General features: G+C 29.8%; 1 pseudogene; it reads right to left on the bottom strand.

The window, feature by feature from the left end:
* Window positions 1-1,739: 1,739 nt before the first annotated feature.
* LOC130496807 (uncharacterized) lies at window positions 1,740-17,457 on the bottom strand (annotated as a pseudogene).
* Between the last annotated feature and the right edge of the window lie 473 nt (window positions 17,458-17,930).

Genomic DNA, 17,930 nt, shown 5'->3' with positions numbered 1-17,930 from the left:
ATTTATAAGGTAAGAGGGTGTGTTATGGATTAGTGCTATATTATTTATTATGTTCCATTCTATTTGGATTTAAAATTTATATTTGAGTTAATCTTATACTATTTAGATGATAGGGTTTACTAATTAGGGTTTAGGGTTTACTATTTAGAGGTTATGGTGGGATTGAGATAAGGTTTAATATCTCGGGATTTGGGTTGGGTTATCTATAGTATTTAGTGGTTGGTGGGATTATAATCATATACTATTTAGATAATATAAAATTGAAAATTTGTTGTATATGTATGGAGAAAATGGCTTATTCCCCTACGAACTAGTCATTTCCGACTTTTTCACACACGAACTTTTAAGGCATGCCAAAAATCACACGAACAACGGAAATATTGCTTATTCCCTTATGAACTAATTATTTCCAACTTTTTTACATACAAATTTTTAAACTTTGCCAAAAACCACATGAACTACACTATTTTTTGAATTACATACAAAACTATCAATTTTAAGCTAATTCTCCTAAAAATCGTAAATTGTGTTATTTAAACATTAACTTAGTTTATGATAGGTGGATAGCCGGTTTAATTTGGGTTAATACAAAATGATAATACATCGTTTTGTTTTTTGTCTTTTCTTTTTGTCAACTGCTCTTCTTCTTTAAAAATCGTTTTACTCTTCATCATCAATTAGGAATAAAATTTATTATTTTGTAGAAGATTAAATGTTTTACATTATGCATAAAGAAAGAAGAGTAGCAACTACTAGTTTACCAATCCGCTATGTTGCTGCTCTTCTTTCTTTATGCATCATGTAAAACGTTTAATCTTTTACAAAATAATAAATTTTATTCCCAATTGATGATGAAAAGTAAAACGATTTTTGAAGAAGAAGAGCAGTTGACAAAAAGAAAAGAGAAAGAACAAAACAATGTATTATCATTTTTTATCAACACAAATTAAATCGGCTACCCACCTATCATATACTAAGTTAATGTTTAAATAACATAATTTACGATTTTAGGGGAATTAACTTAAAATTGATAATTTGTGTATGTAATTTAAAAAAATAGCGTAGTTCATGTGGTTTTTGGCAAAGTTTAAAAATTTGTGTGTGAAAAAACTGGAAATAATTAGTTCATAAGGGAATAAGCAATATTTCCGTTGTTCGTGTAGTTTTTGGCATGGCTTAAAAATTCGTGTGTGAAAAAATCAGGAACAACTAGTTCGTAGGGGAATAAGCCATTTTCCCTATATGTATGTGATCAATAAAATTATACGTGGATAGCTTCTTTTTCTTTCAAAAAACTACGACGTCGCTTAATTTATAAACTGTAACTGGTAACCTGTTAAATGAGAGAACATAACCAGATAGAATAGGTGTAAAAAGTCTGACATTAAATTATGTCAAAATCATAGCTAGATCCTTAATTTCACTTGAACAAAAAGCTATCTCACCAATTAGCCCAATATATAATTAGCTGTCAATGAAAACCGAGATCTATGCACGCACATTACTATGTCAACTTTGTAGCATTCATATACAACAAATATTGAAAAGTAACTATTTAAACTTTAATGAGATTTGTATTATGTCATTTGAAGAAAAAAAATGAAAAAATGGTAATAGGAAATTTTATTATTGATACGAAAATATTATTTTATTTTTTTGGTTACTATGATAAATTTGTATTTTTATTTATTTTTAGATCTAAAATTTAATTTTAAGGTAAGTTTAAAAAAAATTAAACACTCAAAATTGGCATATCATTATTATGTAAAATGGCATAATAAAGTTTTTAAAAATTTGCATGTATATATTCATATCCGATCTTGAAATAATGTTTTAGATTAAAAAATAATATTCAAATTAAATGGAAAGTATATACTGCATAAAAATTAAAATTATTATCATTAAAAAATATGGAAAGTGTTAATTATCATAGTTACAGAGAATATTCTATTTTTATTTTAAATTAAATGATAATGGAAAAAAATTATAAATATCATAAAAACCCAGGGGCGGAATCCTAAATTTTAAAAATATGATCCTGCTTTAATATTATAGATACGTTGACAAAAAAAAAACAATACATAACCAAATTATTTTACTACTCTCACATGCGTTATAAGAAAAACATCAAGTAATGGTGATCGTATAAAATTAAGGGAAATTGCATCCAACAACTAGCCATGGGCATATAATCCGGACCCGACGACCCGACCCGAAAAAACAGGTTTGGTTCCTTACCCGACCCGTGTAAAATACCCTATTGGGTAGAATTCTTCAAGACCCGAGGAACCGATACCTGGTTGGTTTTTACCCGATACCCGATCGGTTTTCTTAAGAACCGAAAGAACCCTAAACCTAATCTTCGAAAGTCACCAAACCGGCAGACATTAACATCTTTCTTCCCTGATTCTCTTTCCATTTATCTCGCAAGCCGTTTCCACTTCCCAAATTTTTGTTTCCACTTCCCAATTATCATCAATTAATAGTGTATATTTTCTTTTATTCAACCACAAACTGGAATCAAATCGTCAATTTTGGATCACAGCGTCGTCTCCTCCATCAGAGGCGTCTCGTAGTTGTTCAAAGGTAACTCTCGAACTTTGTCATCTTGTTGTTTCAAGTTTTTCTGTTCTTGTTTGTAACTTTTTCTTGATTGTATCATATAGATGGCGTCTTGTGACCATCCAGAGGAGAGAGTTGATCCAGTGTCTGATGATGATGATTCTAATGCATCCGGAGATGAAGTTCAGACACTAGTGTCTCAAAATAAAAACAAGCGTAAAGAAGCAGATGAAGGTGGTGCAGCTGATGCTAGTGGTAGTGCAAAGAAGGCTAGATCATGGGTGTGGGAACATTTCACCAAAAAGAAAGAAGATAAAGACATACTTGCAACTACTGTGGGAAAGAGATGGCAAGTGCGACCAAATCTGGAACAACTAGCTTGTCAAAGCATTTGACTCTCGCTTGCAAGAGTTACAGTGTATGGCAAGCTGCAAACAAGTTTGGTACACAACATGTGATATCTCCAGATGGTGAAGATGGTGAAATGAGGTTGTGCAAGGTCTCTAAAACAGTCTTTAGGGAAGCTACAAACGAGATGATGGTCTTGGGAGAGTTAGCTTTGTCTTGGGTAGACAGCTTAGCATGGAAACATTTCTGTAACAAAACGAAACTCTACACACCTCATTCTAGGAGAACTGCGAGACGAGATATAGTGGAGATGTATGTGAAGAAGAAGGAGGCGATGAAGAAGATACTTGGAGACAAACGAAAAATATAAGTCTGCGATCTTATGAAAACGAAAATCTGCCAAATTATAAAAAGTATACAAGAGAAATATGCATACCATTATGAAAGTTTTCGAAAAATTATAAACCTGCCATCATAATTATAAGACAAAAATCTTCTATAGAAACCTTCTAGTTAAAAATAAATTTGCTAACGTAATTAAATCTACCATCATGCATGGTAGACCTTTTGCTGAAAGCCTGTAACAATATAAAGTCTGATATAATCCATTTTTGAAAACTCGGTCAAATTGGCCGATTAACCGGTGGATATACGTGAGACGGTGGATCACCGTAGCAAATTGATACTAATCGGTTGCTTAATTTTTGTTTGAATTTATGCTAGAAACAGATGCCCGTTGGTTGGATCTATTAAAATTTAAGTAAAATGAGTAAAAACTGATGTAGAAAGTGATAATTTGTAGCTAGACACGGAGGAAATCAGATTTGAAACCAGAAAGTTACAGTTTTTAGAAGGAAGAAGACAATTCCAAAATTACGTTTATGCCCTTCATTTAAAGAAAAGGAAAAATTAACTAAAAACCAACAGCTACCAAGTTTTGTAGTAATGTTTATGAACAATAAGTCATAAGACCATCTCCAACCACACTTCATTTTTCACTTTTTGCTTCATTTTGAAGAAAGTTTTGCTCCAACTCTACTTCATTTTTTGCTTCAAAATGAAACCATGAATAGTGTTGCTTCAAATTTGAAGATCTACTGTACATATCTTCATTTTTTTTAAGATGAACTTTTCATTGCAAATTGGTCATTAACTTTTATTTATTCTTATCTTTTGCCAACATAAACAATATGCTTAAATATAATCCAATTAATTTCTAATTTCAGTTGTTATTTTTATTATATCAATTTAAAATATTAAATATACTTAAAATTTATACTAATAAATAAAATAAACTTACTCAATTAAGATAAAAATTCAAATACATAATTAATAACACAAAACTAAACATATACAACTTACTAATACAACATAAACTAAAACTTAATAATCTGGTAAATCATTTCCAGAACCACTAAGATCATTAAAATATTTTCCAAATGAAGTTGATGTTTGAGGAGGTTGTTGAGCTTGCTGTTCTTCACTCCTTTCAAAATTGGAGTTCGTTCGAATTGAATGTATTCTCGAACTTTAGGATTTTGTATGGAATTCACATCACAAAATAAAATTTTGTTTTCTTCTTTTTGTTTTTTCAAAGCATAATTCTTTCTTTGAATCTCTAGATGTTGTTCTCTTTGTGCGCTTGTCTTCTTTAACTCCTCCAAGAGTTTTTTATTTCCTTTTTCCAAAGTGTTAATAACAAGTGATGTTTCATCATCTTTTTTTCTTTTGAGTTTAGACTTTTTTACTCCAACTGGTCTTTTAGATGAAGATCCACCAATATTATCTTCTTCGTCATCAAAATTCAAAGAAAAAGAGGACAAACCTGGAGATTCTTGTGTAGCAGAATCAGAGGCTGAATTTGTATCTCCGAAACCACAAGTGTTCGACACTTTTTCGCAGAAGTGTCACCATCTTTAAAATTTTCAAAAATTTTGATGATATTCCACACATGATCGAATTTCCAGCCTCCTTTGTATTTTGGATCATCCACAAACATTAATTTGGCTTGCTCAAACTACATTACAATTTAAAAAAAAAGACATTAGTACAAACTAAGTAAATATATATTACACTAATCATAAAACACTTACAATATCATCATTTGAAGCACCACTTGGACGTCTGCTTTCACATTGCTTGAGGCATGCATGCAGTTTGTTTGTTGCCTTTTCAATAGTTTGAATTCGACACTGAATAGATTTCTTTGTAAGTTCGTTCCAACTTGCATTTTCCCAGCCTCATAAGCATCCGCCACACGAGACCAGAACTGATCGGACGTTTGATAAACACCTGTGATTGGATCTTGGGATATTTCCATATAGACTTGGCATAAGAACTTATCTTCTTCATGAGTATATCCTGCGGAACGTAATGGCATTTTGTAAAAAGTTAAAATAAGTTGTGGATGAAAAGAAGAGAATAGACTAGAATGATTCAAAGTTGTGAATGAAAATGTAGAGCACACCATGTAATTTATATTTAATAATAAAAATTCTCATATCTCTCAACTGAACATGACATGATTTGAAAATACAATGAAAAAGTATGCAAACAATCTCACGTTTTTTATATATTACAAAGAAAAAGTGGTTCAAAGATTCTCACATTTTTCAATTTATTATGAATGATTTGATAATGCAATAATAAAGTGATTTAAAGATTATCATGTTTTTTATATATTAGGACATGATGTGATAATACAGAGAAAAAGTGGTTCAAAGATTCTCACATTTTTCAATTTATTATCACATGATTTGATAATGCAATGAAAATGTGATTCAAAGATTCTCACATATTTCAATATATAATATGACATGATTTGATAATTCTATGAAAAGTAATTCCAAAATTCTCACGTTACTCAAACTTTCAAAAGACCAATAATAATACAAAGAAAACGTGATTCCAAGAATTTCTATATATACTAGTAGAAATCAGTTTTAACTTTAAACACTCTAAATTTTCTATCTTAAAATGAATTATAATTTCAAAAATTCATTTCATTTGGATGGTTCTTCATCATCGGATGATGATGATGAAAATGAATAGATGATCAATAATCTCTACCAAGAAGAATTAGCGATACAGCATGCTATCGATAATAACAATGCGATAATACAATACCTTCGTAATCAACAAAGCAGTCAGGTGATTCATGGAGGTTCAGTTCCTGGACGTTCTTTTATCTACAGCGATCGAGAAAGCGCACATTGTAGATTGTTCAACAACTACTTCTCGGAGACCCCAACTTACAACGATGCCATGTTTCGTAGAAGATATAGTATGTCTCGTCCTTTATTCCTTCGTATTGTTGATGCGGTTGAAAATCACGCTATCTACTTCAAACAACGAAGGGATGCTAGCTTACGGTTTACCAGCTGATGTAACAGACGAATACATAAAAATTGGCGAATCAACAGCAGTCGGGAGTATGAAAATATTTTGTCGAGCTGTAGTGGAGATATTCTCGAAGGAGTACTTACGATCACCAATCCCTGTCGATGTTTCAAGACTTCTGTATATTGGTGAAAAACGAGGTTTTCCGGGAATGTTAAGCAGCTTGGATTGCATGTATTGGAAGTGGAAAAATTGTCCTACCGCTTGGCTGGACAATATTCAGGTCGAAGTGGATCACCAACTATAATTCTTGAAGTTGTTTCAGATTATGATCTTTGGATATGGCAAGCATATTTTAGGATGCCTGGCAGCAATAACGATATCAATGTGTTGGAATCTTCCCATCTTTTCTCCAATCTCGCTCAAGGTATTGCACCTCCTGCTCATTATATTATTCAAGGAAATGAATATAATATGGGGTATTATTTGGCCGATGGAATATATCCAAAATGGTCTACCATAGTACAAACTATTCATGAACCAAGGGGTTCAAAAAGCAATATTTTGCTACGCAACAAGAAGCATGTCGGAAAGATGTGGAACATGCTTTTGGAGTTCTCTAATCATGCTTTGCAATTGTGAAAGAACCAGTTCGTTTTTGGAAAATAGAAGTGATACATGATATCATGGCCACTTGTATAATTTTACATAACATGATAATTGAGGATGATCGTGATCTCAGTGCATCCATTGAAGTTGCAAGAGAAGTTCCACCTGCAGAGGTTGATATCGAAGAAAATGAGAATATTCGTTTTCAAGAATTTCTTGCTCGATTTAGAAGAATCAAAGATCAAGAAGCTCATTTCGCACTTCAAAATGATTTAATTGATCACTTATGGGAAAAACATATGTCTGAAACTTCTTTATAAAATCTAATGTTTTTGTTTATTTTTATGTTTGGTGTAATAATTTTATTATAAGATATGTTGGACATGTTGAATTATGTTGAGCTAAAATAGTTGGGCAAAATTAGTAAATATGAAAAATTAGAAAGTGTTATTAATAATTAATGATAAAGTAGAGAAAGAATATATTTGGAATATTCTTTTTACAAAAAAGAAATGAAGTAAACCATTGGAGTGAATGTTGCTTCATTTGTTTCTTCATTTTGAAGAAAGTGCATATTTGAAGATAAAAATGAAGCCAACCATTGAAGATGCTCTAATATACACATATACGCAAAACCTTAAAAACTATTTCCCGACTCATCCCCACTTAATCTTTGATTTATCATTAACTCGTTATGCCCATGTCTACCGCCCGACTCACGCCTTGCGTAATCTTTAACATGGGCTATAATAAGTCTGTTTAAAGAAATAATCTGCAAAGTACTAATAAAATTGCCATAAAGTGTTGCAGATTTTTTACAGCAGACTTATGTAATATTTTGAAACTAATTGTTTTATCTAATGACATAGTAAAAAATATTAATGGCATTTCTGGTAAATATATCTTTTTGTTTACAAAAAAGGTATTTTGGGTATACAAAATAATCTAGTAATTAAAAAATGTATGTTATTCTAGTAATATTAACATGATTGTTATTTTAGTAATTTTTCCTTAAATATATGACTTTTTAAAAAAAAATCTATTCAAGAGAAGTTGTATAAAACAATAGTTTCTCTTTAAAATAAATGTTTGATTCATTAAAAATGTGATTATGAAAAGAAATGAGGTATATGGATGTGATCCATAGGATTCTTCAAGACTTGAAATACATAAGCTATGATACATTGAAGAAGAACGAACCAGAGATAAGCAACGTGTTAAACAGGATAACGCAAACCGATAATTTGTTACAGGGTATTCGTAAACCGGCAACATATCCCACAGAAGATGTTCGTTTATCTATCTACGTAGATCATCTAGGTAGAAATGAGGATGTAAAATTCTCTCACATAGCAATTTTAAATTTTTATCACAAAATAGCTCTCAAAAAATAAAATGACCAAAATAACTATTTTTGAAAATTTTAAATATTTATTTCAAAAACAAATTTGAACATTTTCCTAAAACTCCAGTCTTTATCTCTAAACCCTAAGTCTTAGATTAGTAAACCTAAGAGTTATGAATGCATATTTACCATTCAATAAAATCTCTTTTGGTCAATTTTTCTCCTTGAAAAGTTATTTTGTGAAAATAAACTAAAAATGGCTATCTAAAAGAATTTCTCAAAGAGGATTGATGTTTTTTGTATTAAAATGAAAATCGTCTAAATAATCTATGTAGATGAGTTTTAAATATTTAGCCTAAAATAAATCTTAGTTGGTGCATCTGAATGTAGGATATAATATTTAGACTCATCCATATGAGCTTAATGTGAGATTCATATAAATGAATCAATATGAGACTCATCAAGATAAGTTTTAATTGGTGGAAAACATATTCGGTCCAGTGGTTTCACAAGAGAAAAAATATGAATCAATAATGAGACTCATCAAGACAAGTTTTAATTGGTGGAAAACCTATTCGGTCCAGTGATTTCACCAAAAAAAAAGAATGGAGATGAATCTGTGCAAAATAATAAAAGATAACTTTACTTGCATAAATAAAATATTTAGAACAAGGTTTCGGTAAACAAATAATAATGATATACTAGATTTTGATCCGCGCTTTAAAAGCCCTGGTATATTTTTATTTTAGTAAAACTTAATTGAATTTGTAAATTTGATTAGATAATAAATAATTTAACGTTTTCTATTTGTGTTTCAAAAAAAATATTTATTATAATAATTGATTTTCAAGCGGTGTTTTTATATCTAACCCAGACCTATGATTGAACCGATAAATCCAGTGATATGTGTATAACTTAAGATCCGATATAAGATGACCCGCTGGAAACCAAGAAAATAAATAATATTTTTGAAATGTTTATTAAATAATTTATACTTCTTAATATTATATAAAATTGAAAAGTAACTATTTAGACTTTGAATGAAATTTATATTATGTCAGTTGAAGAAAATGAAACAATGGTAATAGGAAACTTTATTATTGACATGAAAATATTTTTTTCTTTTTCTGGTTACTATGATAAGTTTGTGTTTTTATTTATGTTTAGATCTAATCTAAAACTTAATTTTAAGATAAGTTTTAAAAAACATTGAACACTCAAAATTGGCATATCATTATTATGTAAAAAATGGCATGATAATTTTTTTTTAATTTGCATATATATATTCATATCCGATCTTTAAATAATATTATAGATGAAAAATTAATTTCTAATTAAATGGAAAGTATATACTGCATAAAGATTAAAATTATTATCATTCACAAAATATGGAAATATTAGTTACCATAGTTTTAGAGAATATATTTTTTAGTTTAAATTAAATGTCAATGAAAAGACTTGTAAATACATTGAAATGCAAGGGTATAATCCTAAATTTTTAAAATATGATCCTGCTTGAATAGTATAGATTCTTTAAGACAACTGCAAAAACCACCAAATCATATTTTCCTGCCAAAACATAAAATTTGGCAAACACATTTTCTATCAAAATTGCAAAACTATATGTTTCTGTCAAAATTGCAAAACGACATTTTCATGCCAAAACTATAATAACCGCGTAATCACATTTCCCACTAAAAACGCACATATTTTATATCTAACCCAGACCTATGATTGAACCGATAAATCCAGTGATATGTGTATAACTTAAGATCCGATATAAGATGACCCGCTGGAAACCAAGAAAATAAATAATATTTTTGAAATGTTTATTAAATAATTTATACTTCTTAATATTATATAAAATTGAAAAGTAACTATTTAGACTTTGAATGAAATTTATATTATGTCAGTTGAAGAAAATGAAACAATGGTAATAGGAAACTTTATTATTGACATGAAAATATTTTTTTCTTTTTCTGGTTACTATGATAAGTTTGTGTTTTTATTTATGTTTAGATCTAATCTAAAACTTAATTTTAAGATAAGTTTTAAAAAAACATTGAACACTCAAAATTGGCATATCATTATTATGTAAAAAATGGCATGATAATTTTTTTTTAATTTGCATATATATATTCATATCCGATCTTTAAATAATATTATAGATGAAAAATTAATTTCTAATTAAATGGAAAGTATATACTGCATAAAGATTAAAATTATTATCATTCACAAAATATGGAAAATATTAATTACCATAGTTTTAGAGAATATATTTTTTAGTTTAAATTAAATGTCAATGAAAAGACTTGTAAATACATTGAAATGCAAGGGTATAATCCTAAATTTTTAAAATATGATCCTGCTTGAATAGTATAGATTCTTTAAGACAACTGCAAAAACCACCAAATCATATTTTCCTGCCAAAACATAAAATTTGGCAAAACACATTTTCTATCAAAATTGCAAAACTATATGTTTCTGTCAAAATTGCAAAACGACATTTTCATGCCAAAACTATAATAACCGCGTAATCACATTTCCCACTAAAACCGCACATATTTTATGTTACAATTGCAAAACCACATTTTTGAGAAAACCTCAAAATTATAGTTCCGAGTCAAAACCATATATTATATAATTAATAAAATTTTGGAAGCATTGCGGCCTATTGGTCAAGGTTTAAAGGCTTCTACATACGGTCTGAGATGTGATTCTTATAGATAATTTATGTGGGAACCAAAATTCGCACTGCCGATTTTAGTTAATGGAGGAAAGCCAAGATTCTCGACTTTCCTTGAATATCTGGATTTCTTGTATAAACACACTAATACGAAAAATAAAAAGATAACAAAATATCATAAGAATTTGTAAAAAGGAATTTTATTGATTAAGATGAATGAAGTTACATGATTTCAACGAAAAATAGGATGAATAGGAAATCGTCAACAATGGAGAACAGACGATCGAGGCAGTAAAACGTTTTGAGTACTGTACTCGCTAGTCTAGCAACAAAACCCTAAGTTCTCCTAAGCTAACCAAATCTCTTAAAAGACTGAAGTTCTCCGCCCCATGTGCTCCTTGCTTTAACTCTCCTTATATATGCCTCCAAGTTCGGTGCCCTCTTTCCTTTTCTGCCCCTGGGCTGGGTTTATCTCTTCGCAGAAATATTTAGTTTTCTCTCGATCTTCTTCATTATTCGTTGAAAATTTACATATATCTTTGTCTGCGAATATTAGATAGACCATCATAGTAGTTTCAGGCTTATTCTCGTCAAAAATCCTAAGTGCACTTTTGCCCCGTTTTAGACTTTTTGGGATGTGTTTCGACTTAAGTGTTTTACGATTTCTTTTGAAGAAATCACCTTTGTTACGATGTTGGTCCTATGAAATACTAAAAACCAACCATACAGATGAGATAACAATCGTGTTAAGTTAACCGTTATCATTTTATACGATTGATTCGAATTCATAGGAGAAAACAAGTCTTTGCTAATTTTATCGTAAAGTTTCTACGGTAACTCCAATCGAGACGAAACAGGAAACATGTTGGTCAAGACCCAAAGGAGGAAGCTGGTCGCCTGCTGGCGAGTCAGAAGGAGTCTGCTTAATTTACTTGTGACCTGGCTGAGCTATCTCTCAGTCGCCTGCTTGCGACCTGTCGGGATAGCCCTCGGTCGCCTGCTGACGACTTTGACGAGCTAGCTCTTGGTCGCCTGCTGGCGATCTGGACGGGCTAGTCCTCGGCCGCCTACTGGTGACCTAGACTGGCTAGTCCTCGGCCGCCTGCTAAGAACCCGGATGCAAGGTGATGCAGTCGTTTCGTTTTTCTAAAGTTATTTACTTAGTTTTTTCCCGAAGTTATTTCAAAAAAAGTTCGTTAAGCGTAGCAATTTTGGACGTTGATTTTAAGATTACCATTTTTAACCCCAACAATTTATTGCAAATTATAGGATGCAAGCTTTTTGGAAGTTTCAAAGTGTTGTAGGCACAGACATTTATTGTGGTTATGTGTTGTGGAGGGCCTATATATTGATGATGACGTACATGCAAGAGCATCCGTCGTTCCAAGTGTTATGAGGAGAGTTACTTCGTGAAATCACTGTTCGTGAAATTATTCACCATATTCGTATATGTTGCATGTAATTGATTATTATATGTAATAGAATATATATTACATATTTTTGTATTCATGATTTGACCAGTGTTAATAAAAAGATAAATAATAAAAATAAATATCGTTAACGTAAAATTAAAAATATGATTAAGCCGATACAATAGCATATGCGTAATTTGTTATCAAATTCATTTGGATGGAAATAGAAATGAGCAAACACTCTTCAGTATAGTATGTATATGGATCATTTGGATAGATCATCTAAAAAGATCATTTGGATTGAGATACAAACAAACATTGCCCTAAGTCTCATAAATAAATTATTTTTTCTCTTTTCACCTTTGATATGTAATGTAATGAATTGATGGATAAAAAATAGGAAAAATTGCAAAAGTAGAACAAAAATTTAGCATGGTTGTTCATTTGGTATAAAACTTGTTTTGTCCATTTTTTCTCCCTTTTATCTTTTTCAATTGTAAAAGTTAATGAAATAAATATTTTTATGAATCAAAAAATTATAAAAAATAGAAACAATTGATAAAACACCCATATATACAAACGGGTATTTTTTGGTTGAAAAACTTGATAAATTAAAATTTTAATTGCGTAATTTGTTATCAAATTCATTTGGATGGAAATAGAAATGAGCAAACACTCTTCAGTATAGTATGTATATGGATCATTTGGATAGATCATCTAAAAGGATTATTTGGATTGAGATACAAACAAACATTGCCCTAAGTCTCATAAATAAATTATTTTTTCTCTTTTCACCTTTGATATGTAATGTAATGAATTGATGGATAAAAAATAGGAAAAATTGCAAAAGTAGAACAAAAATTTAGCATGGTTGTTCATTTGGTATAAAACTTGTTTTGTCCACTTTTTCTCCCTTTTATCTTTTTCAATTGTAAAAGTTAATGAAATAAATATTTTTATGAATCAAAAAATTATAAAAAATAGAAACAATTGATAAAACACCCATATATACAAACGGGTATTTTTGGTTGAAAAACTTGATAAATTAAAATTTTAGTTGCGTTCTGCTGAAAGTAAATTTCATCTTCTATGGAAAATGAGTTAGTAGAAATTGAATTCCAGATTAAATAAATGCATCTACTTTTTTAGAATGAACAGCCTAGTTTTAATTAATCTTCTAAATATGAAAAATGTGAATTCTACTAATTGTAAAGATAGCTACTATTTTGCCAATGCAGTTTCTACTTTTACAAGGTATTCTAAAATTCTAGGAATGCAAAATCTAAACACTACTTAAACGGCTACATGTGGTAGAATCTGCATATAGGATTTTCGTCGTTGTTCTACGCAGTATAGAAAGTGAATTTTACGTATAAAACTCGATTTTGCGAAAATTTAGGGAAGTTTCAGTTGAATAAATATTCTAAACATATTTTAATTATTCTAACTTCCCTAAAAAGTGATAGGTCAATTTTCCTTGTCAAAAATATCAAAACAAAATCGATTCTACATTTTCTTGTTCATAAATCCATGATTTCTCCGGATGGAGAAAGTTTTGTGTTGACCTTCTGTACTAGCAATGTCGGAGAAGACGAGGGGAGAGAGTCACTTTTGTGCTTGTCGATAGAACCCCTTGACTCGCCTGTTCGTCGAGAGATTGAATTCCCTTTCTTGATTGTCGAGAGAGAGGCGGAGAAAACAAAGTACATGGTTATGAGAAACCCATATATATTAAAAGGGAATCCCAAGGGAATCCTTTAAAAATGATAACCTGTATTTGGTAAGAATTAAGAAAAGCCCCTTCCTACGTGGAAATTTTTATAAGACCTTAAAAATATGACGTGGCAGCCTAATACAAGATTTAAGCATACCATAGTGTAAAAATAAACTTCCTAATGATATGTAACAAACCGATTATATCATGTACAAAGAAGTTTATATTATAAGACCTCATGTATCGCATATGTTTTAAGCTTCACGTAGCAATATGTTCTTTCACGTAGCATATCGCATATTAACATGCATTGCTAATATCTTCCTAATTTTCTTACATTTTCCATTAAAGTACAGTTCTTTCTTATCATCTCTTGGCCTTTGTAATCGAATTATTAGTAGAAACTTGATTAATCGTTTACGGTTTCTACCAAATGCCTGTCTTTGTTTTAGAGAGGATATGCATGCTAATCTTTGATCAGTTAAAGTTAGAAGATCAGATTCTCTCAACCCACTTTGATTTCGTTTACGGTTCGTGTAAAAATTATAGTGCTAATTGATATTTGTTATTATATATGCACATTGGCTGAACATGTAAATGTATATAAAAGAGTATGCTACAATGTATCGTCTCTAAATGCTCCGATAATTTATATAACATTTGATCTTCGTATGCAACTGTGAGTTTGACAGTGAAGAAGTAGAATTCTATTGTTAAATTGTTATTATGTATATTGAACAGATGAACTCCTTTTATGCTTCCATTATAAGAGAAACTAGATTTTGACCCGCGCTTTCAAAACGCGGATTTATGTTTGGTGAAAATTTTATATAATCACATTTATCTTGTATATGTATTTATATAATCCGTCTCATATATGTATTTTATATCCAGATTTATGTTCGGTAAAACTATATTATACATGTATTTTTAGGTTTTTAATTTTGAATTAGATATTTTAAATATAAATCAATATAACAGTTTTATAGTTTTGATCGGTGTTTTGAAATTCGACTGAGACCTGCGGTTGAACGGATTACCGGTTGATCAAAGATAAATTCAGTTTGGGTTTGAAAAAAAAAACAAAATTTAAAAATCCAATAAAAACTACTAAAATCGAAATCCAGTTACCGGTTGAACCACTGGTTGAACCAATAAACAATTTTTATTTTTTATAAATAATTTTTGTTAGATAGTTGGGATTATATTTAGGAAAAGCGGTTTAAAACCAAACTATTAAATAGTTTGAGAAAAAACGATGCAGTTTCAAACATGTCCGGTTGGAAAAATATTAAAATGATGCAGTATCAAACACGGAATAATCACATACCAAAATTGAATTAGGAAACCGGTGGTTAATGACAAACCAAAAACAATTAAAAAGAAACCAATGCAGAATGTCCAAAATGTCATTAATGAATACAAAAGAAAGCTTTTTTAATAGGGGTAAATAGAGTAAAAATCCAAATGTGCTTGTACTTTAATAGTATAGATACTTGGGTTCACTCCTAGGGTTAACTTAAAGGTTCACCAACCAATCATATTGTTTTATTTTGTATGCAGATTTTTCTTTTAAAAAAAACAAGATATTTAACATTTACTTTTTAAAATAAATAAAATAAAATAAACAAAAAATAGTTCAAAAAAAAGAAAATTAATATTATTAACCCCGTCTGCACTAAACCCTAAATCACAAACTAAAATTTAAACTCTAAACTCTAAACACTAAACTCTAAACTCTTAGGTAATCCCTAAACCTTTGAGTAAACCCTAAACTCTTAGATAAATCTTAACCCCAAGTCCTAAGCAATAAACCATAAACAGTAAATCCTAAATTTTTAGATTTACCCAAGAGTTTAGGATTTATCCAAAGGTTTATTATTTAGTGTTTAGTGTTTAGGACATGAGTTTAAGATTTATTCCAGAGTTTATGTTTTATCTAAGAGTTTAGGGTTTACCCAAGGGTTTAGAGGTTACCTAAGAGTTTATGGTTTAGTGTTTAGGGTTTAGGGTTTAGTTTACGATTTAGAATTTAGTCTAGACGGTGTTAATAATATTTTTTTTCTTTTCAAACTAATACTTTTTTTGTTTTTTTGTTTTATTTTTTTATTTTTAAAAGTAAATGATAATATCTTGTTTTCTTTTTAAAAAAAATCTGCATACAAAATAAAACAATATAATACTTTTGACGTTGAAGAACAAAACCATGCTCTCCTATTCATTTTTTCTAAAGATTATGTATATTTTACTTTATCAAATTGCCTTAAAAACTTTTGTATTAGAGCTATGTATTATTTTCGTATTTATTTGCATTGATGATGCATATTTAAATCTTATAGCAATGGAAATTTTGTATTTAATACATTAAAAACTTTTGTCAACTAGGCTTCAATCATTATTGCAAAGGCCTAATTTAAGGAAAAAAATGATGTTGATTAAGGATCAGTTAATGATAATTTGGCCAACAAGTTAACTTGACACCAAGGTTTCAATCAAATTTATTTTTTGCATAAGTTAAGGAAACTAGAATATGTGACATATTAGCAGTTTTGGCCACCACGTTAATTTCGATTTATTGATCCTTATTGTATATATTTTTAAGTTCTGCGATAAAAACCCAATATTATATAAAGGATACTCTAAAAAAATATATAAACCAAAACCTAACAGACGGTAGAATTCTAAAAAGGGGCGTGATGGCTGGGCCTTTTGACCAAGTATTTCTCTTGAAACCTTCGAAAACACCGTGTAAAATTAGAGTTAAAATCATTCGTCTATTGAGACAGTACTCCATACGAGGTATTGAGAATATTGAGATGGTGTTACTCGATGCAAGTGTAAGTATATTGTCTCTGAGTTTTTATTGCTTACATAATGAAACGGTTATGCAGAGATGTGTTAATATGTTTATAATTTTTACTGTACTTGATATTTATTTATAGACAAATACAAAGTTATATTATTTTCTGTGTTATTGACAATCTGAACCGATCAAAACAGAATCACATAACCGAAACATTATATATAGTTATGAAGATTACCTATCTCATCGTTAATACGCAGGAAATGAATTGACGTTGTTCCATTCGTATTTGGAGTATCCTTTTTAGCAAAGTTAAATTCACATAGTTTCACGGCCGATTTAGGCTTTCTGCGAAAGCTATGTACGATTTCCATCTATATTCCGGATCTGATTAAAAAAATCTACAAAGATGATTCGAACTCCCATTAATTGAGAATGTATTGTAGAGATCTCTATATATTATAAAAGCGACTAACCTTATAGCTTCTTCATCTTCTGATCTGATACATAACTCTTTCGGAGACATGATTCGGAATATCGTCGTGATTTGTTCTGAGATGATGATATCATCGAATCGAAGGAAAGGAATCGATAAAGGTAAAATTCAGAAAATAAATTTAAAATGGGAAATGATGTATCTGGAATTTGTAAGTCGATGACTTACTTTTGGGCCTTAAAAATTGGACACTCACTATTAAGGAACTAATATATACGGGCTTATGTTGTTGGCCCATTATAAATAATCCCCTATTATTCGAGAGTCTATTATGTTATATGTTAGGACTTTATAATTTACATAAATGTTGTGACAAATAATTTTATTTTATTCCAAATTTGATTAAGCTGTGTTCGAGTCTTTAAAATAATAAAATATAAATCTTTTACCAAGATTAGTTAGAAAAACATTTAACGGGGTTTTATTTGTTTTACAAAAAAGTATAACTAAATAGGCAATAAAAAATATAAAACAAGATCCTTGATCTTAAATACAAATTTATCCTCCAACATATATTAATACTTATGTAAACAATTTTAAATCATCTATATCTTTATAAAAAACCAAACAAATAGTAATATTATTATTTTAGACCCTATTTTTTTTATGCTCACTC

This window comes from Raphanus sativus, chromosome 6 (genome assembly GCF_000801105.2).
Source record: "Raphanus sativus cultivar WK10039 chromosome 6, ASM80110v3, whole genome shotgun sequence".
Taxonomy (NCBI): Eukaryota; Viridiplantae; Streptophyta; class Magnoliopsida; order Brassicales; family Brassicaceae; genus Raphanus; species Raphanus sativus.
Note: the sequence above shows the minus strand (reverse complement) of the source record. Positions and strands in the feature narration are given on the sequence as shown.